Source organism: Neolamprologus brichardi, chromosome 20, assembly GCF_056152115.1.
Source record: "Neolamprologus brichardi isolate AB-2024 chromosome 20, ASM5615211v1, whole genome shotgun sequence".
Taxonomy (NCBI): Eukaryota; Metazoa; Chordata; class Actinopteri; order Cichliformes; family Cichlidae; genus Neolamprologus; species Neolamprologus brichardi.
This window is the reverse complement of record NC_142123.1, coordinates 33350526-33365000: the sequence shown is the minus strand read 5'-3', so window position 1 is coordinate 33365000 and position 14475 is coordinate 33350526. Positions and strand designations below refer to the sequence as shown.

General features: G+C 42.8%; 1 protein-coding gene across 4 annotated transcripts in view; it reads left to right on the top strand.

Moving 5' to 3' along the window:
• LOC102798096 (extracellular sulfatase Sulf-2-like) overlaps positions 1 to 14475 on the top strand; it is a 119754-nt gene that overhangs the window by 28996 nt on the left and 76283 nt on the right. The window lies entirely within an intron of this gene.

The following is a 14475-nucleotide window of genomic DNA, read 5'->3' as shown; positions in this document are numbered from 1 at the left end:
AATTCTTCTTCAGGTTTTTAGAGAACAAGTCTGGGAGACTCTCAGGGTTAGAGAATACGCAAGACTATACAAAGGACATGAGAAGCCAATCAGAGAGAGGGAGAAAGTGCGACCGCCTCCATCAAGAGCCAAGAGAGACTTTTGATGTTTAATGTTAGTAATTGTCATATTTGTGTCTATTTACATTTATCTTTTTAAACGTTCATTAAATCAGATCAGCAGGTCGTTTGCCTGCTGGATCAAGGCGAGACAGAGAAACTGAGCTTTGACTAAAACAGCTTGAAGAAAGGAGCTCGTGGCTGTCTGTGGATGTATGAATGTGTTTAAGTGCTGCTGAGGCCTGCTGCGGGCCTCCGGGCCACAGCTTGAGAACCTCTGTGTGGAACGTAGCTTTTTATTGTGATGATGCTGACTTGAATCATCTGGTTATCATGGAGCCACTCACTAACGTAGGCTGCCTGTGCAGGTTTACCGAGTGGTTATTATTACCTGTTTCTCTGTGAGATGTTTGTATGACGCTGCTGGAAAACTTCAGCATGCAGCTGCATCTCTGTAGCCTTTGTTGAATTTCCATTACTTTGTGTCACCAATAAGCTTTGTAAATGCACAAACACGACACAAATTCAGCTTCAGAGCCTCAGCATTTAAACCTGAGCAGCAGGCTCCGGCCGGCTGAGACAGTCAAACAGTTTGTGACAGAAACTCATATTAAACGTAATAATCAGTCTGTAATTGTTTAAATGTCAGCCGATTGAGTGTGCGATCTTTGTGTGCTCTAACCTTTATCTAACACGTTGTTGTGTAAAGCAGCAGATGCCTGAATGTTTTCAGAGTAATAAAGAGTCAAATACAGAGAAGAGCAAGATATTGATCTGTGAGAGATTTAGACTGGAACTGTGTCCTCACGAGTGTAGGAGTGCAGGCGTGTGTGTGTGTGTGTGTGTGTGTGTGTTACAGAAAATGATAAATAGCTCCTTTTCTTTCTTTTTCTTTTTTTAAACTTCCATTACGTCAGTCCAATCCTCCGAGGGAATTATTTGCAAAATTCAAATGTTCTCTGCAGCAGTGATCTGGAAGCTGATTGGCTGACAGATCAGCCTCACACCTACAGCTGAGGACTAAAATATACGTTACACTAACTGACTTGAAATGGTGTCCTTAAAGAGGAAGTACACACAAGTCATAGAAAGCATTCAAACATTGTGTTTGTGCAGGAAGTAATGACTGTAACTGACTGTTCCTGACTTTGAGGTGTAGCTGTGCTGTCTTCAGCCACATGATGGACTGCATTTCAGCTAAGTAGCTAAATCATAGCCAAGTGATGGGAAGAGGAACAAAAAAATCATCCATCCATCCATCCATCCATCCATCCTTCCATCCTTCCTTCCTTCCTTCCTTCCTTCCTTCCTTCCCTTGCTCTTTGTGATGCTGTTGCACCGTTCACTTCACTTTTATTTATATATCACCAAATTACAACAACAGTTGCCTCAAGGCGCTAAGTCTCCGCTACACATTTCCACTTCCCTTCAGCGCAGCTTCCTTCACTCCTCCATTGTCACGCAGATTTCTTCCAACAGTCTTGATCTTATCCTTGTAATGGGGACATGCTGTCCTCCCTCTGCTCAGTGTATGGCATCACAGGTGTTGTGGTCTGTCTCTCAGAGTTGGTGCAGAATTCAGCATTCAGATCACTGATGTTGCCGTCTCCATCGATTGAGTTGATCTTCGGGATCTTTGGTGGAGCTCCATTGTTCTGAAGTGCCTGCTGTGGGCGCTCCATGATTCAGCAGCATACAGAAGGGTTAAGAGTCAGAAAACCACACACCCACACCGACCACGTCTTTGGACTGTGGGAATAAAAGTGGGAATCCTTCACAGGGACCTTTTTTCTTTTCTCTGCACCACAGAGCCACCTGTAACTCTTTAAATCTTTATTTAAAATCGTATCCAGAGCCTGGTGCTATAACTCACCAGGTTGAGTGGGTGAGCTTTATGCTGAAGGCCACTGCAGGGTCCCGGATCACTTCCTGTGTGCCATTCCTCCCCGCTCTCTCCCTGCATTTGCCAAAAAGGCTCAAAATGCCCCAAACAATTCTGAAAACTCGCTAACAGTTACATTTAGTTACATTTTTGTTATTTAACATGAAAACCACACGTTTCATTCATACCCACTAAAAAATCCCTCCACAGCTGAGGTCCACCATCATATCTGCTGCTGTGCAGGCCCCCCTGGCTCAATGCAGGCAAACCGATGGCATGTGTGTTAAATGACTCACTGACGTTCTATAATATACGCTCCGTTAATTAGGCACAAACAAACGCACGCCACCACAGCCGCCAGGATATAAATCCCGCCTTCATCAAGGCTAGAAGCTGCAGTAAAGCAGAGGCTGTACGTAAATATTAAAGCAGTCGAATCCCGTCAGACCTGCTGTCAGCCATGAATCAGGTGAAAGAAACCTGCAGCAGAGTCTGCAGGAGCAAACATTACATGTTTTGTCTTAATATATGTGTGCATACAGTAAAGCGAGTGTGTGTGTCCGGTGGTCATCTCCCAGCAGAGCGCTCCTGCTCTCCACCAGTCTATTTCTGTCTCTGAGTGGGCAGGATGGATGAACCGCCCGGAGGGATGGAGAGGGGGATGAAGAGAAAGTGAGAGAGGTGGAAAAAGTAGAGGAAGAGCAGCGTATGTGATGCCGCCGTCCTCTCGTTTTGATCGACCCGTGTCGCTTTGTGTTCAATCTGCTTTTGTTTTTCTCCAGCTCGTAATAAATTAATTAGAGACGACATCACGGAGTGAGAGAGAGGCAGGTGTCGCTGCAAAGGAAGACTGTGATAGGCTGGGAATGATGAGGGTGAAGAGGAGGGTTTGGAGTAAGGACACCTCAGAGGTCTAATTCTCGCCCGTCCATTAGTGAAGTCTTCGGACACCACTGGTTGTCACTGGCACTTAAAGATCTGCAGACTGAAAGGACGTTTTGTTTAACCGCTCAGTGAAAGCTGAGTAAAAGCACGTGCACCTGTCCAGGTGTCTTGTTGTACTCGTGTTTCCCTCTAACAGGCTTGAGCATGAACATTTCAGTCAGCGTTTCCTTTTCAGGAACGTCTCAGCAACATGTCTCCTCTCGCCTCTCACTGCTCGCTGTGTGGGAAATCTGATCTACAGCATGTAAACATATAATATAAGCTCTGGCGGACTTGGTTCTATGGTAGGTCTTAAAGGGTTAAAGATCATTTATGCCTCATGTTGGGTGAGCAGCTGCATGAATGTCATAAATGTCGTGATTAAAGAGCTGCATTAGTTACCTAAAAGTAAAGATAAACTTTTGAGGAGGAAAATGACAACGTAGTGTTAGTAATTACTTTTCTCTTGACTCATTTTTAGACCAACACTGTGTAGATAAATATGCTCTTTGGCTGCTCACCTCTAATCCTGCCTCAATGGGGGCCGAGGCATTTATGTGTAATTTAGCAGAAGCATCCATTACACAGAGCAGGATTAGGATCGGGTTGCTGATGTGACTGAGGTCAGACTGAAGAGTCGCCGGCTCCGAGCGAACGTCGAGTCGGTAAATGAATAACAGAGAAAACTGGGTGAATCTGAGAGAGAGAGAGAGGCAGCAGCTGCTTCTCCTCCTGCTCGCAGGAAAACAGCTGCTTCACTGGTGGAGGATACCGCCTGAGGGACTCGCAGTGACACACACAGATCTCCTGTGTGCTGAGAGGTCAGCAGGCTACCAGGTAAAGGTGGAGGACGGGTGAGAGGAAAGAGAAGGAGCCGAGGGAGGCGAGGAGATTGAGGAGGAAGAGAAGGGGGAAGTGCTGAGTCTAACTGATGACCGCTGCTTGCTACAGCCTTCAGCTATTTGTACGTCGCAGGAAAAAAGATAAATAAATAAAGAAGACAAATGTCCCCAGCTCTGTGGAGGACAAACTAAATCGTCCCCGCGGCTCTCTTCTGCTACTGTTTCAGAAACTCTAAACCAGAGAGGAGAGCAGCTAAAGAACAACAAATACATCCTGGGAAATGCGGCTCGCCAGCTGCTGCGTTCGCCCGGTGTGGGCAGGGATTTGGTGACCTGCATTTCAATCCAGAGAAAAAGGACAGAGAAAGACAGAAGGGAGAGGAGGACGTGGACGTGCTGATGGATGGGTTGTAACAGAGACTCAAAACTCCTCAGAAAGATTGGAAACTCCTCCCACAGCTTCGTTACTCCTCGTGATGAATGTACGGAGAAAAAAACGAGTGAGTCCTGCAAAGGCCTCAAACTGAAACCTGAACCCTGTGTGACCAGTTCCCCTCTAAAAACATTGAATTTCATGACCTAAACCCCTCCTACACTGGGGATCTCCATCTGGGACATGTGATCATATGAGCTCCACCTTCGTGTCAGTGTGTTTACATAAGCTGCAGCTTAACACAGTGAAGGACCTGAATGTGGACGGCTGTGAGTCCTTTTACCTTGAATGTTGGCCGTGTGTGATAACCAAAGATGGGCAGTAATGCGTTACTGTAATCCGATTACTTTTTCAAGTAACGAGTAAAGTAAGGGATTACTATTGCAAAAACAGTAATTAGATTACCGTTACTTTCCCGTAGGAACGCTGCGTTACTGCGTTACTAAAACCGTGATTTTTTTGCGAGAATGTCTCGTGACAGTGACGTAAGCGAGTGCGACGTTCGTGACAACAGCTGTGTGCAGATCAACAATGGATCATATATCGAGTGCAGAGAGAGTATGAGCGTGCAGCGTTTAAAGCGTGGAAGTACTGACCTGACTTTGAGTTTGATTCCATAAAAAGTGACAAAAACATTAGTGTCCGTTGTGCGTGGGAAGAAAACTTCTTTTTACAGCGAAAAAAACCCCTAAACTTCCAAACAAGCACCGAGTAGCTACGACGTAATGGGAAACCCACAGAGAAACTCGCGGATTCTTCCACTGACCGCTGCACACCTGCACCAGGGTAACCCTCCGCCTACCCCACTCCTGCTTTACAGGTGAAAATAGAGCAACAGGACCGCTAGTCTTTGACTTTATTTATTTTCTGCTGTGTTTTACTTGCATCTATTTGAAAGACTGAGTGTAAACACACAATATATATATATATATATATATATATATATATATATATATATGTATGTATATATGTATATATATATATATATATATATATACATATATATACATATATATATATATATATGTATATACATATATATATATATGTATATACATATATATATATATGTATATACATATATATATATATGTATATATATTATGTGCTGGAATGTGCAGAAAATAGGTTTAAATGTTAAACAAATTTCTTCCAGTCAGAGAATGTTGCAGATAATTAAATCTTTGCTTGATGCATAAAGTTAAAAGATTAAAACTAATAAAACAAGTTTTAAAAAGAGACTTTTCCATTTGATTACATTTTGTATGATGGCTTATGCAGAAAAAGTAGAATTGGGCTGAAAGATCTATCACTTTATCACCTATTCAGGTTGTAAATCGTGTTTTTAAAAAGTAACTAAGTAACTAAGTAATTAATTACTTTTGAAAAATAAGTAATCAGTAAAGTAACGGGATTACTTTTTTGGGGAAGTAATCAGTAATTAGTTACTGATTACTTTTTTCAAGTAACTAGACCAACACTGGTGATAACACACTTTATATTGTAGTCCAGCAGATAAACTTTAGAGTTAGTTTCTATAAATTGTAGCTTAAACTAAAGTTAACACAGCTGATGCACAGTCCTAGAACCTGCTGATAGCATAAACTGTATATAAAAGATGGCCTTCTGCTCTAAAAAGGGCCTAAAACACCAGTTCTTTCCAGTTGCCAGCAGGGGGCATCTCTCAATTAACTAAATGTTTGTTGGAAAACGACTCTTGATCTGTGACATCAGTGAACACTTTCAAATCTTATTTAATACAATGTTCAGTTTATTTTATTTATAAATCACAACATCAGTCACCTCGAGGCCTGCACAACCAGGGATCTTCATCCATCACAAGTCATTAGCCAATGAGCTGCGAGCGTCTTATTGGTAAGGTCCGTCCCACTTTCCTGATGTCTGGTTTCAAAAAGCTAAGATGGCCTTGATGTAATGCTGTCACAGTTATTCAGGTTAATACTGTAACCGTGGTTATTTAGCAAGTTAACAAATGTTGCAAATGAATAAAAATGAGGCGAGGGTCACGGGGGACACGTATAATAAGACCAGTTTCCCAAGGCCAGCCAGCAGTCACTGCAGGACAGACTCCACAGTGGGAGCAAAGAGAGCTCCAGGTCAAAGTGAACTTGCATCAGGTCCCTCAGAAGACCTTGAGAGAGAATAAACCAACAGCCTCGTGCCTCTGGCAGCAGAGCAGGAGACAAATCCTGAGAGGAGGGCGGCTGCAGATAATCCTGGGACAGGTTCACCTACAGAAACCCTCTGAGTTTCCTCTGGGTAGATGTTGTTGATCAAAGGCTCTCTGTGTGCCAGTTAGCTGATATTAAGGTTTAGCTTAAAGTTAATCACAATAGCTTAGTGATGGGTGACATCACAGTGCGCTACAGCCATCTTTTATGTACAGTATGTGGTCAATATGCACATAGGTGAGAAAACTAGCGAACTAACGAATCCAACGAATGTTTGATGATCTTTATTCTGGAGATTATTTCTTTTCATTGAAAGACGAGATTAAAACAGGCTCCAGCAAACACTGGCCGTCCAAAGCTGTTACAGCGTGGAAAAAGTCGTTTTATCTGCTGATATCATCTGCATGACGTCACCAGCTCAGTAAAAGGAAAGCTGTCCACGGCCTCACAGATGGACGCAAACCTGCAGGTGATGGTGCAGATGGTCGGGTTGTCCATAACGCAGTTAGCAGAATATTAATTCCAGGTGTTTGTCTCCGCAGACGGAAAACGAAACATTTGAAATGATTCATGTTCGCTGCTTTGTTTGTTTCTCCAAATCTCTGTCACGCCATGCAGATGCAGCGCAGCTCGCATCGATGTTCACTCCTGAAATGATCAAATGTAGAAAGTTTGATAGAAAATATAAACATTTTTTGCAGTAGTCACACACACACACACACACACACACACACACACACACACACACACACACACACACACACACACACACACACACACTCTGCACTGATGTGCAGCAGAGAAGACGAGCCACCTGGGGAGAGACTCTCTGTTTCCTGTCAGCCTCGCCAACTTCCTGTCACCATGTTGATTTACTGTTCCATTACTCTACCTGTGGAGCTGTGTGTGTGTGTGTGTGTGTGTGTGAGATAATTCTGTGCTTTAGCCTTGTGAGTGTGTATAAGATAATCTCTCAGTGTCTCAGTGTTTTGTGTGTGTTTCTCCCCAAAGGCGGGCATCACTGGAGTAATTATAACACACACACACACACACACACACACACACACACACACACACACACACACACACAGCCTCACGAGCAGCAGTAGTTGTTACCATGGTGTCATCGTCTCTCTGACGATTGACCAGCCTTTAAACTTTCTTCTCGTGCTCAATATTTTGGCACTGAAAACTCGAGTCTCGTTTATAACTGGAAGTAAAAGTTCTTAAATGTCTCGGTGATGCTTTAATCTGGCTTCTCCTTTAATCTGGTTTCTTCTTTAATCTGGTTTCTTCTTTAATCTGGCTTCTTCTTTAATCTGGCTTCTTCTTTCTTACCACTCGTACATCAGTGTCATGATGGTGCCTGTCTCAGTTGTCATTGGGGAAAGAGGTGATAACACAAAGAGACACAACAATTCATACTCAGGTGATTTTAAACACCTGTTTAAAAAGAAAGTGATAATTGCATTTCTAAATAAACACAACAGGTTATATTTCCCGGTTCAACAACATGTCACTGCGGCAGCACGCTTTAAGGTCGTGATTCGTACCTTATGGTGTGTACCTTACATAATCAGTATTCAGATTACAGCAGAGTCTGGGGAGTACACAGTTTTGCTTGTACTGGATCTCAGCTCTGCCTTGATACTGTGATCAATAATATCCACATGTATGTAATCGAGTGACGTCTGAAAGAACAGTTGTGCCTCATGGTGTACCTCAGAGCTCTATTTTGGGTCCACTTCTCTTTTGGCTTCTTCCCATTGGACATATTTTTAGATGTATTTGTGTTGTTTGCAATTTCTTATTATCTCTATGTTAATGAGGTTCAGTTACACGGTGGTTTCAGCTTCTGAGTTTTCTAAAATGTTTAGTTTCCTTCAGTTAAATATTGATTTAAAACAAACTATGATTATTGTTTCTTCAGAGATTAGGCAGCATGTCAGCCTCAGAGAGTTGGGTGTCATGTTTCATGGTTCATTGTTAAAGTGGGACCAACAGAAGATCAAACATCACATCACTTGTTGCTACATTTTAGAATTAGTTTGAAATGTTTGTGATTTTTCGGGCACGCTACACTCCTGCACTCTCTGACCTGCTGAAACCTCACGCTTCGTCCCGGGCTCTTAGGTCATCAGGTCAGAGGTTACTGGCTTTCCAGGCAGGATTTGGGTTTCACCGTCTTTACGCTGTACAAACTCCACTGGCTTATAAAAGAAGACGTTTTTATACGAGTCACAAGTTTGAAAATGTTGAGCAATGAAACAAACCAACAGAGGCCCAGGAGATGCAATCAAACGATGAGTTTATTAAAACAGGAGGAGGAGTCTGCAGCATCACATCAGCACACGTCTCCTGCTAAGAAAACACTTGAAAATGATTTTATAACATCAGGGTTAACGCCCCACTCGCGTCGATTACAGATCAAATACATTGATTACAGTAAATGGTACATCTTAGATAAAAACAGACACAGAAGTTCCTCTTTCTATAACACCTTCCATACATGGCAATAGATTTCACGCCTAGATGGTCTCTAAGGGCTGGTCCTTTTCTTAACTGGTCTTCTGTCATCTGTTGCTAGGTAAACTGAAATGCAGTTAGAAGCTAAATGAATTTCGGGCCTTTGGCCTGGCAGGCTTCTGGATTATATGTGTTGTAAGCGTGTATGCTGTTCATCCTTCTGTGCTCCAAGTCACCTACACTACAGAGTGTGAAGACAGAGCTTCACAAAGCTTAAAACCTTCTTTAATAGACTGAGCATCAACTCTGAATGAGCACAAACATGCAATGTGTATAAAATACTCATAGCTGCACCTGTAATAAAAAGGTTAACGTGATGGCAATAGCTTTAATAAACATCTTTAATGCAATATTATTAATGCAATTAATAATGCAGGTTATATTCTAGCAGTAACATAATTTCTGTATCTCCACACTAACTTGATGTTTTATGTTGTATTCTATTGCTTTACATTGCTATAGTCGAAGCACTGGGTCATTATCTGTGAATTACTTAGTCACTATACAAAAAGAAAAGGAATACGACTTCTCAGAATGATAATTTAAAACCTTTAGAGTAATTTTAATATTTTCCTCATTTCTTTCTTCACTTTTTCTCCTGATGCACTTTAACAAATGAAAGTAGACGAATCTTCTATTATATATGTAAACTTTTGGGCCTCAGAAAGTTGGACACAGTTGGCTTTAGGTCTGGTAAACAGTGCACATTCATACACTGCTCACATATTTTATGCTCTAAGAACAAACCAAAACCAGCGAGTGATGTCACAGTGATTGTGTCCATCTTTTATATACAGTCTGTGGATATATCATGGTTTTAATGCCTCTGACAGCTCGTCATGAAATACAATGTGATTAACGTGGTTTTGTTTTAGAGCAGCGGTCCCCAACCCCCGGGCCTCGGACTGGTACCGGTCCATGAGTCGTTTGGTACCGGGCCGCGAGAGTTGAGGCTCAGGTGTGAAATGTGTCATTTTCAGGGTTTTTATCGGTTACTCGGTTTTCCTGGGTCTTTTCACGTGTGTTATGGTAAAAATGGTAAATGGCCTGCATTTGTATAGCGCTTTACTCAGTCCATAAGGGCCCCAAAGCACTTTACACTACATTCAGTCATTCACACACTGGTGATGGCAGCTACATTGTAGCCACAGCCGCCCTGGGGCGCACTGACAGAGGCGAGGCTGCCGGACACTGGCGCCACCGGGCCCTCTGACCACCACCAGTAGGCAAACATGGGGTTAGTATCTTGCCCAAGGATATTTGGCATGCAGCCGGGGATCGAACCACCGACCTTCTGATTAGTGGCTGACCTGCTCTGCCACCTGAGCTACAGCCACCCCAACGAAGTTATTCGTAAGTTATGAATAAATCTTTTTTTTTTCAGTACAGGTACTAGTTTTATTTTGTTGTATTTATCCGCGACACCTTAAAGGCCGGTCCGTAAAAATATTGTCGGGCATAAACCGGTCCGTGGCGCAAAAAAGGTTGGTGACCGCTGTTTTAGAGGACTGAGGGACCTCCAGGGTCAAGAGGGTTGCTTTTTACTTTTGTAAAGAGTCACACGGTGTGCTCGGGTGCTTGGAAATCTTATTATCTTCACCAAAGGCCTCTGTTGGTTTGAGCTCCGTCTAAATGTGTTTGTGGTTTTCCGTTTGAACCCTGAAAGAAAAATGAAACTTCCTATTGCCGAGCTAATTTGCTTCATAATGACTCTGCGGGGGGATGCAGTTTCAACAAAGAAACGTGGCCTTTCGCAGAAAAACACAAAGCATTTACACGGGGACCGAGCCCCCTCCCGGTGCCCCCTCCCGGTGCCCCCCGTTGATCCCAGTCAGGGTGTTTTGCCGCTGAGCTCTAATGAAACTCTGAGTCTATTTTGGTTTGTGCGACATGCAAACATTCGGTGCCTCGGGCTGCACGCTGATCACAGTTCACAGGTTTTAAACAAGCGAGAACACGAAGACGACAAGTGTTTCCTGTCATCGGAGATTTACGCATCTGAGAGTGGAAACAGGATGAAACAATCAGATGTGTCTGTGCAGACAAACGAGCTGAACGCACACGAAAGGATCCCAGCCCGCCCCCCCTCTCAAAGTGATCAACACGAAAGCTCATGAAGTTTCATTTGAGGTCACGCAGGTTACATTTCCTTTGAAACTACTGACTATGTGTCAGATTCAGAACTATTGCTGCAATATGACCCAAATAATCCTTTTTATTCTGTATTTAATGAGATTACAGTCGTATCGCTGGGAGAGCTGGCTGTTATAATAAGGGAAAAGTTAATGGAGTTATCAGTCATCGCTGTACTTGAAAGGAGAGATGGCCCGGCCAGATTTATAAAATGTGTGGACAGCAACGTGAGCCCGCAGTTTTATGTCTCTATTGTTTTATAGTTCAGAAAATGATTTGCCAAAGATGAGTGCTCCCAGTTTTCTGCACGACCTGACTGTGGAAGCCGGTTCTGCCACAGTTGCCAAGTCGATAATAGTTTTGTGTTATTTTCTCACAAGTTGGAGTCAATAAGTGGAGATAATAACCTGTTAAGGTTTGAATTATGAGGATCTCTGTCAGTGCATAAAAATCTCAACACAACACAACCGAGTGCAGCACAATGAAAACACCGAGCCGGGTTTAACGAGGACCAGAATGATCCAGAACAGAGTCAACGACTAATTAAATCTGACGGGTGCTTAAATACAAAAACACACGCAGAGTTTATTTTCATGTGCTGCAGCCTCACGCTCCAAACAGCTGATGTCATGGAGGTAGAAAGTCAGAGCAACTATACGTTACTCTTACTGCACATTTTTAATTTCTTTTATTATCCCTTTATCATCCAACCAGAGTCAGAGAGGAGTCTACCCCGCCCACCACAGGGCGAGAGGCGGGGTACACCCAGGACAGGTCACCACTGAAGTACCATGAAATCAAATCAAATGAAAACATCCGTACAATAACTCTGCAGGGCTGTTTGAAGTACTTTTACGTTGCTCCATTGCTGCACTTCAAACTTGTCCTCAGAGCAAACATCAAGTTCTCTTTCAGACTCTGGAAGTCTCCTGCACACTCGTGGAATAAGACGGCGGCACAGAAGCGAACCAAAGTGCTGCTGTGCATGTGGTCAGCACTGACATGGACTTCAGGTTTAGAGTATTTTCCCTCCCTCACCTTCCCCAGACTGTCCTAATGTTACGCTCTTTAAATGCCATCAGACTTTGGCAGGATGGAGTCTGGAGGAGACTCATGGAAGAGAGGAGCTCCGCCTCTTTGGCTACATCCACACGTGCACGGGTGTTTTTGAAAACACAGTTTCCGGTTTTTTGTTTTTTTTAAATCCTGTCCACACGTGTAGTTTTGAAAAATATCTCCGTCCACATGTCGACGCCAAAAACAAAGTCAAACACTGTTGAGAACACGCCACATCCCAACTGTGTAGAAACGCTGGCCAATCAGAAGTCTAGAATCCTGGGAGGGAAAGACTAAACAGAAATAAATACTTCTGAAAAGTTGTGTTTTTCTGGGATGGCAGCTCATTTTGTGTTACTTTTCCGATGCCTTCAGCGTTTCAAATGTTAATAACTAAAAACAGTATTTTGGCTGGTGTAGACTCACGACTTAGGAATCAATAAAACACAAATAGCATGCATGAATTTAATTTTTTAAATTTTATTTATTCAAAACCGACGGCGACGTTGGCAGATAGATTAACAGCAGCAGTATTTTGTCTCCATTGTAGAAATTCATCTCATGTAACCAATAACGTGGCGCAAAACGTGACATCAGAAAAGGCGTACACCAGCGGTCCCCAACCCCCGGGCCTCGGACCGGTACCGGTCCGTGAGTCGTTTGGTACCGGGCCACGAGAGTTGAGGCTCAGGTGTGAAATGTATAGTTTTCAGGGTTTTTATCGGTTTTCAGCGTTATTTTGTTATCGTTTTTATCGTTTACTCGGTTTTCCTGGGTCTTTTCATGTGTGTTATGAATAAATCTTCTTTTTTTCGGTACCGGTACTAGTTTTATTTTGTTGTATTTATTTTGTTGTGAAAATATTGTCGGGCATAAACCGGTCCGTGGCACAAAAAAGTTGGCGTACATCTTTGATGTGGCGTGACTAAACCTCCTTTTTCCTCGTCCACACGTAAACGCAAAAAATAAGTTTTCAAAAATCTCAGTTTTCAGTGAAAACGCCGTTTACGTGTGGACGAAAGGCGCAAACGCTCAGAAAAATCTGCGTTTTCAAAGATCCCGGTGTACGTGTGGGCGTGGCCTTACTCAGCTGTGATGCTGCGAACGTGTTCACTGAATAAAATGAAGTAACCGATCGAGGCAGCAGTGGAAGAGCAACCCTGATATTCGGTTTCTTGTGTTTAAAAAATGCTCAGTTACAGCGCACGTTTAAACAGATGATCTTTGTAGCTGGGAGAAACCTCCTCTCAGCAAGAAGGTCCTGGGTTTGAGTCCATGTCTGATTCTCTCCTGGTACCCCGACATCCTCCCACAGTTTAACTGCTTCTTGCCTAATAACAGCTGGGATAGGGTTACACACACACACACACAGTCCTGCTTTCATATCTCTGTGGGGACATCTAATTGATGTAATGCTTTACCTAACCCCAACCCTAAAAACTGAATTCCTCACCCTAACCCTCAGCCCTAAACCTAACCATAACCTGATTGTACCCCTGACACTAAAACACCATGTTTAGTACAATACAATACAATTTTATTTATATAGCACATTTAAAAACCCGAAGGCACACCAAAGTGCTTCACAGTGATATGGAGAGTCAACATAAGTCAATAACAGGGTACAAATCGGGCACAAGCAGAGACAGGATAGAGGCACTAAGAGACCAGGAGAGTTAGATAAATACAAAATATGCTAAGAAGACAAAAACAGCAGTAAAATTAATAAAAAATAATAAATTTAATCAAATCTAATTAGATTTAAGAGATTTAAAAGTTTAAAAATTAAAAGATTTAAAAGGGTATTAACTGGTTGGGAAAGCCAAGTCAAATAGATCTGCTTTTAATCTTGATTTAAAGGACTGGATAGAGTCCGAGGCTCGAATAGAAGCTGGGAGGCTTCCAAAGGTCGGTGCAGCTGAAGCAAAGGGTCGCCTCTGGTCTTCAGTCTAAACTTAGGTCGGGCCAGGAGTAACTGACCTGATGATCTTAATGCACGACAAGGAGTGTACAGATTGAGGAGGTCAGTGAGGTAGCTGGGCGCAATGTTATTCAGGATTTTAAAAGTGAGCAGCAAGATTTTAAACTCAATGCGATATTTGATTGGTAACCAGTGTCAACAAGAGCCGGAGTAATAGGGTCAGATTTTCTAGTTCCAGTAAGAAGGCGAGCCGCAGCTTTCTGAACGAGCTGCAGCCTTCGTAGAGAGGAGGCTTGGAGACCACAGTAGAGAGAATTACAGTAATCTAACCTGGAGGTCACAAAAGCGTGGATACGTTTTTCCAGCTCCCTGTGTGGTGTATAATGCTTAGCTTTAGAAATCTGGCGCAGTTGAAAAAAACAGATTTAACTACAGATGATACTTGCTTATTGAGCTTAAAGGAGCTAT